At 59.9% G+C, this 7,337-nt stretch overlaps 2 pseudogenes; both read right to left on the bottom strand.

The window, feature by feature from the left end:
- Positions 1 to 846: 846 nt before the first annotated feature.
- On the bottom strand, positions 847 to 1,706 carry LOC133072996 (ubiquitin carboxyl-terminal hydrolase 17-like protein 6; annotated as a pseudogene).
- A 3,767-nt stretch (positions 1,707 to 5,473) lies between these two features.
- LOC133072995 (ubiquitin carboxyl-terminal hydrolase 17-like protein 6) lies at positions 5,474 to 6,333 on the bottom strand (annotated as a pseudogene).
- Positions 6,334 to 7,337: the final 1,004 nt, after the last annotated feature.

Genomic DNA, 7,337 nt, shown 5'->3' with positions numbered 1-7,337 from the left:
AGAGGCCAGCAGTAAGGCCAGAGAATGCAGACCGGGAAAGAAAGGCAAACCAACATCCAAAGTCCCGTCCAGAGAGGACTCTCCCACCCCCGCAGAAGTGCGAGGCCCTCGGATCGTGCTCAAACGCGGTCACGCACCCCATCCTCCCCAGGAACTTCCCAGCAGAGACAGCCCTCGAGAGCTCGGCTGCTCAGCGTGATCCAGGTGAACACCGTGGCCCCGGGCACACTGCAGGCCCCGCCTTTTTCCAGGAGGCTGCACCAGCCACACCGCCGAGAGGAACTCGCTCGTCGCCGGAACACTTGGTGGGTCACACAGGGCGTGCCGCACGCAGAGTGTGCCTGTGCGTCTGCATGCATGTGCCTCAGAGCCTACCTACCGCCACAGCCCCAGAGATGGCTGCGGCTTCTTGTTCTTCCTCTTGGTCGCTCAGGCCCTCCCGCTGGCACAAGGGCCATTGCCAACGCTCGTGAGGCCCGGAGGCGGGCTGTCCGTTCTGGGACGGCCGAGCCGGTCGTGCTCCTGTTCTGGCAGCTTGCCGTTTCTCCCTTCTCCGTGGTTGGACTGGTGAATCACGACTGCTCCGGCAGGCAGAGCTGACTGGATCTTCCGGAGGTCGAAGGCCGGCTTCGGCCGCTTGTGCTCTTGGAGGCGTCTCCACTGCTCTAAGCTGATTCCTTCGACCTCTGTGTCCCCCGGGGACACGTGCGACTCAGGAGCTCTGCCGCTGGCGGCTCCCGCAGGCTCCCCGGGGCCGGAGGGGTCAGGCTCCCCGGGGTGAGTGGGGTCAGCCGTGAGGGGGGCCGCTGCCCCTCCCCCAGCTCCCCCTTGCCACGCACCCTCCCGGGAGTAGAAGAGCACGTAGGCGCTCTGGCTCAGGGCAGCACTCTCGTCACAGGCGCTCACCTTGGCATCATCCATCTTATACCACTGGCCGTTGCCCGCTCGCACGTAAGAAAAGTAGTGTCCTCGCTCACAGCTCCAGCCGGAGTGCACCAGCACGGCATAGAGCACGTAGCCCAGTGGCCTGCCTTCCGCTCAGACGTGTAGGGCTGCAGGTCGAGGCACTGGGGAGAGCGCACTTCCTGAGCCCTTTTGGCCCCGCTCACCTGTGTGAACCGCTTCAGCACCAGCACCAGGACCTGGGACGTGCTGTGCAAAGTCAACCTCTTGGTGGCAGGCACCTTCCGGGGACAAACGCCACTGTCATAGGCGTTTTCAGCGTCCAGCTTCTCGGGCTTCAGCAGCTCTCTCAGAGCTTGCTCCACACTCTGAGCCGCCGTGATATCCAGACTGATGTCCAGGTAAGGATCGAACGTGTCCGAGACTCCGAGGCTGTGGACACACTGGATCTGAGTCCTCCAAGTCCCGCCAAAGATCTGACGGATGAGGGTGGTGTCCTCGGAGGGATGGCCCGACAGCTGAGATGCACTCAAGCACCCTTGCTGCATGGTATTCAGAGTGAATATCAGAAACTCGTGGGCATCTTCCTGCTGGTGTCTTTCGAAGCCCGCCAGCAGGTCCTTGCGGGGCCGGATCACCTCTCCCGGCTGAAGGAGGGCTCGGGTCACGTGAGCTCGCACGGCACAGAGCGTGCAGGAGGTGCTGGCCGGACAGAGGGTGGCGTGCTGCTGGGACACCATCCAGCTGGCCAGGGGCGGCGTGTGGCTCAGACACTGCAGCGCTGCATTCACGTAGCAGGTATTCCCCAGAATATGAAGCCCAGCCCAGACCCTCCACGGCCCCCTCCAATTCAGGGCGACTTGGTGGCCAGGCACCAGCCCTGCTGACCCATGAGCGAAGTCACACCTCTGGGGCCGCCCGACCGCCGGCCACGGCCCCTCACGGACACAGGGTTCCCAAAGGGTTTCCACACCCGCGGCACTGGGCCGACAACCTTGCCCTCCGGGGAAGACGTTGAAGGGAGAAGGACATTCACCTCCCCCGTGCGCAGAAGCAGCCCCCGGGTCTCTGCAAACAAGGCCCACGAGTCTTTCCGTCTCCTACCTGCCTCTGCACAATGAAGCCTCCTTCCCTCAGAGGGTGCTTCTCTGAGAAAGGGCCTGGGCCCCGCCCCCTCGGGCCTTTCATGGCTTTCCCACGGCCCCACCCCCGCACGCGCAACATCCTCATTGGCTGAGGCGTCCCAGGGCGTGCTCACTCCCACTCCCGACATTCCACCACCGACACTTTTCTCTGGGAATTCCCCATGACGAACCCCCGCACGTACTTCCGATCTGGCCCTGGACCAAAGGGCTCAGGATGCAAATGAATCCCGGGGCCTTTGGCCTTCCAGACTTGCCTGCTAGACAGTCACTGCAGGGCTTCCAAGTTCAGCACACACATGTGGGCTGGGGAGGAATTCCGTGGGCTCGCCCTTCAGGTCCTAACACACTTGTGGAAAGACATGTCTGCCCACCTACCCTCTCTCCTTGAGGGCTCTCCCCACCCCAGTCCCCTGCCTGAGGACAACCCCTCCCCGGAGAACAAGAAGCCCTTGCCTCAGCTTTGCTCTCGACTGAGGTCCACTCCAATTTCTATGGTTTCTCACGAGCCACTCTTCTAGCGTTCAGGGTCCTGGCACCAAAACATGCCGCGACTGTGGCACATATGCTTCTCTCCCTTCAGGGCCGTTGGTTATGGTCCAAAGCGAGCTCCTTCAGAAAGCCACAGGCTCGCTGAAACTTTGGATTCATTTCTTCAGCTCCTTTCCAACCTTAGTTGTCTTCTTTATTATTTGCTTCTTTTTTTTGGGGGGGGGGTATTCGCTCATTTATTATTGGTTATTTTTTTTGTATTGTCTGTTCATTTTATTTATTTATTTATTTATTTATTTTTGCTTGATATTATTCTCTGTTTCTACCTTAATTACACTAGTTGACTTTTAGAGTCATCTTTCCAATGTAGGGGCTCAAAACGCACTATAACTTAAGGTATAAAGAGATTTCCCTCCTGGAAGAGGATGACTGTTGGTTTCCTTCTTGGCGTGTGACATGTATGTTTGTTTGCTCTGCCGACCTGGATATTGTGCTTGCCTTCCAACACTACGGGCGTTCCACAGTCCATGGGTTTCCCATAGCTGATGTGGTGATTCCTTTGATCCTTACTAGGAAAAGACGGTCGTGACCCCATTTTCTTCCTTAGCCTATTGCACCCCTCCCACCTCCCGCTGCCCCATCCCATCCCAGGACCCTACTGCTTTGTGCTTTATGACGCACGTGCTCACACACTTGCTGTCCTTTTGCCTCCTTCCTATGGCACAGAGAAGCCAGATCAGCCAGTATTTGTCTCTCTTTTGCACAGATTTCCCCCAGCATCAGGCGACAATCCCCTTCCCTCTGCCACGCCATTCCAATCACTGTTTTCTCCTTCTTCTCCTTCTTCAACTTCTTCACCTCCTTCTCCTTTTCTGTCTCCTTCTTCTTCTTCGTCGTCTTCTTCTTCTTCCTCTTCTTCAGAGGGTGTAGATGGGGCAAGCAGTAAGTTCATTTGAGGCGATGGGGCAGAGGAAGACTGGTGGGGATACTGAGGGCGGCCTGTGGGTGGCTCGACTTCCTCGTCCAGGGCACGCTTGTTCGTGTTCTTGGGCAAAGGTACTGCTCATCATTCTTTTTCCTCTCTGCGTGTGGTGGGCACGGTGCTTTGTAGGTAACCGTGCGGGGGGAAGGAGCCAGCGGAACGTTCTCTGTTCCTTGCCAAGCCGACTAGCGCAGTCAGGAGCCACAGTTGTCCCTCTAGGTCCAAGATGCTAAATCGCTAATTCCAGATCCACCGTTTAATGGAGGGTTTTGGGTTTGAAGCCGGCAACCAAGAGAAAGAAAGAAACCGCAAGAGGGGATTGTTAATTATCCTCGGGCGCCCCTCCACCAGGTCACGGGATCACGAGCCAGGCGGGAAAGCAGCTAGGAGAGGACAGTTTCCCCACCGGCCCAGACACTTCAGAGGCCGGCCGCGTCTCATGGCGTCCACCCGCTTTTGTCCGGGGCCAAGCTGGACGAGACAACTGACTGACAGGTAGGATGGGCAGACTCGGGTGTCCAGTTGTCTTGCTCTCCCAATCTAGGGCGGGCTTGGGTCTTTCCTCAGTGTGGGGAGGACCTTTGCTTTCAGAAAGCAATGGTTGCATGACCCGTCTCCACTTAGGCCTCTGTGCCATGCTGGTGGAGAAGTTTCTTTGGGACTCCATGGGTCGCCTTTCTCCCCTTGGCCTTCGTGTTGGTGCCTGTGGTGCTGCTGGTGATGCTCGTGGCACGGTGAATCACTTGTCCCGTTTGGCACTTGGAGGTTCTGCAGCAGTCTCCTTGCACCGGAAATGGAGCCCAGGCAACTCTGTGCACCAGTGTCCCGCCGGTGAAGAACACATCCCTGCGTCATTCCTGCCGGAGGTCCCTTTCCCAAGTAGCACTATACCTCCCAAGGACATTCCACATATAGAGCCTGTTCGCCCATCTTCTCCCCGGACCCTGCTCGACGTGTGTGGCGTTTTTGAGGGCCTGGCCAGCCAGAAGGAGATGATTCACGGACCTGCACCCGCTCCTCCCTGCCCCCCGGAGGGCTCAGGAGATCGTCTCCTTGCTCCGTTGGCTCTGGGCATACTGCGAGGCGTCACCCTGCCACATCACTCACCAGAGGCCAGCGGTAAGGCCAGAGAATGCAGACCGGGAAAGAAAGGCAAACCAACATCCAAAGTCCCGGCCAGAGAGGACTCTCCCACCCCCGCAGAAGTGCGAGGCCCTCGGATCGTGCTCAAACGCGGTCACGCACCCCATCCTCCCCAGGAACTTCCCAGCAGAGACAGCCCTCGAGAGCTCGGCTGCTCAGCGTGATCCAGGTGAACACCGTGGCCCCGGGCACACTGCAGGCCCCGCCTTTTTCCAGGAGGCTGCACCAGCCACACCGCCGAGAGGAACTCGCTCGTCGCCGGAACACTTGGTGGGTCACACAGGGCGTGCCGCACGCAGAGTGTGCCTGTGCGTCTGCATGCATGTGCCTCAGAGCCTACCTACCGCCACAGCCCCAGAGATGGCTGCGGCTTCTTGTTCTTCCTCTTGGTCGCTCAGGCCCTCCCGCTGGCACAAGGGCCATTGCCAACGCTCGTGAGGCCCGGAGGCGGGCTGTCCGTTCTGGGACGGCCGAGCCGGTCGTGCTCCTGTTCTGGCAGCTTGCCGTTTCTCCCTTCTCCGTGGTTGGACTGGTGAATCACGACTGCTCCGGCAGGCAGAGCTGACTGGATCTTCCGGAGGTCGAAGGCCGGCTTCGGCCGCTTGTGCTCTTGGAGGCGTCTCCACTGCTCTAAGCTGATTCCTTCGACCTCTGTGTCCCCCGGGGACACGTGCGACTCAGGAGCTCTGCCGCTGGCGGCTCCCGCAGGCTCCCCGGGGCCGGAGGGGTCAGGCTCCCCGGGGTGAGTGGGGTCAGCCGTGAGGGGGGCCGCTGCCCCTCCCCCAGCTCCCCCTTGCCACGCACCCTCCCGGGAGTAGAAGAGCACGTAGGCGCTCTGGCTCAGGGCAGCACTCTCGTCACAGGCGCTCACCTTGGCATCATCCATCTTATACCACTGGCCGTTGCCCGCTCGCACGTAAGAAAAGTAGTGTCCTCGCTCACAGCTCCAGCCGGAGTGCACCAGCACGGCATAGAGCACGTAGCCCAGTGGCCTGCCTTCCGCTCAGACGTGTAGGGCTGCAGGTCGAGGCACTGGGGAGAGCGCACTTCCTGAGCCCTTTTGGCCCCGCTCACCTGTGTGAACCGCTTCAGCACCAGCACCAGGACCTGGGACGTGCTGTGCAAAGTCAACCTCTTGGTGGCAGGCACCTTCCGGGGACAAACGCCACTGTCATAGGCGTTTTCAGCGTCCAGCTTCTCGGGCTTCAGCAGCTCTCTCAGAGCTTGCTCCACACTCTGAGCCGCCGTGATATCCAGACTGATGTCCAGGTAAGGATCGAACGTGTCCGAGACTCCGAGGCTGTGGACACACTGGATCTGAGTCCTCCAAGTCCCGCCAAAGATCTGACGGATGAGGGTGGTGTCCTCGGAGGGATGGCCCGACAGCTGAGATGCACTCAAGCACCCTTGCTGCATGGTATTCAGAGTGAATATCAGAAACTCGTGGGCATCTTCCTGCTGGTGTCTTTCGAAGCCCGCCAGCAGGTCCTTGCGGGGCCGGATCACCTCTCCCGGCTGAAGGAGGGCTCGGGTCACGTGAGCTCGCACGGCACAGAGCGTGCAGGAGGTGCTGGCCGGACAGAGGGTGGCGTGCTGCTGGGACACCATCCAGCTGGCCAGGGGCGGCGTGTGGCTCAGACACTGCAGCGCTGCATTCACGTAGCAGGTATTCCCCAGAATATGAAGCCCAGCCCAGACCCTCCACGGCCCCCTCCAATTCAGGGCGACTTGGTGGCCAGGCACCAGCCCTGCTGACCCATGAGCGAAGTCACACCTCTGGGGCCGCCCGACCGCCGGCCACGGCCCCTCACGGACACAGGGTTCCCAAAGGGTTTCCACACCCGCGGCACTGGGCCGACAACCTTGCCCTCCGGGGAAGACGTTGAAGGGAGAAGGACATTCACCTCCCCCGTGCGCAGAAGCAGCCCCCGGGTCTCTGCAAACAAGGCCCACGAGTCTTTCCGTCTCCTACCTGCCTCTGCACAATGAAGCCTCCTTCCCTCAGAGGGTGCTTCTCTGAGAAAGGGCCTGGGCCCCGCCCCCTCGGGCCTTTCATGGCTTTCCCACGGCCCCACCCCCGCACGCGCAACATCCTCATTGGCTGAGGCGTCCCAGGGCATGCTCACTCCCACTCCCGACATTCCACCACCGACACTTTTCTCCGGGAATTCCCCATGACGAACCCCCGCACGTACTTCCGATCTGGCCCTGGACCAAAGGGCTCAGGATGCAAATGAATCCCGGGGCCTTTGGCCTTCCAGACTTGCCTGCTAGACAGTCACTGCAGGGCTTCCAAGTTCAGCACACACATGTGGGCTGGGGAGGAATTCCGGGGGCTCGCCCTTCAGGTCCTAACACACTTGTGGAAAGACATGTCTGCCCACCTACCCTCTCTCCTTGAGGGCTCTCCCCACCCCAGTCCCCTGCCTGAGGACAACCCCTCCCCGGAGAACAAGAAGCCCTTGCCTCAACTTTGCTCTCGACTGAGGTCCACTCCAATTTCTATGGTTTCTCACGAGCCACTCTTCTAGCGTTCAGGGTCCTGGCACCAAAACATGCCGCGACTGTGGCACATATGCTTCTCTCCCTTCAGGGCCGTTGGTTATGGTCCAAAGCGAGCTCCTTCAGAAAGCCACAGGCTCGCTGAAACTTTGGATTCATTTCTTCAGCTCCTT

Source organism: Dama dama, chromosome 18, assembly GCF_033118175.1.
Source record: "Dama dama isolate Ldn47 chromosome 18, ASM3311817v1, whole genome shotgun sequence".
NCBI lineage: Eukaryota > Metazoa > Chordata > Mammalia > Artiodactyla > Cervidae > Dama > Dama dama.
Note: the sequence above shows the minus strand (reverse complement) of the source record. Positions and strands in the feature narration are given on the sequence as shown.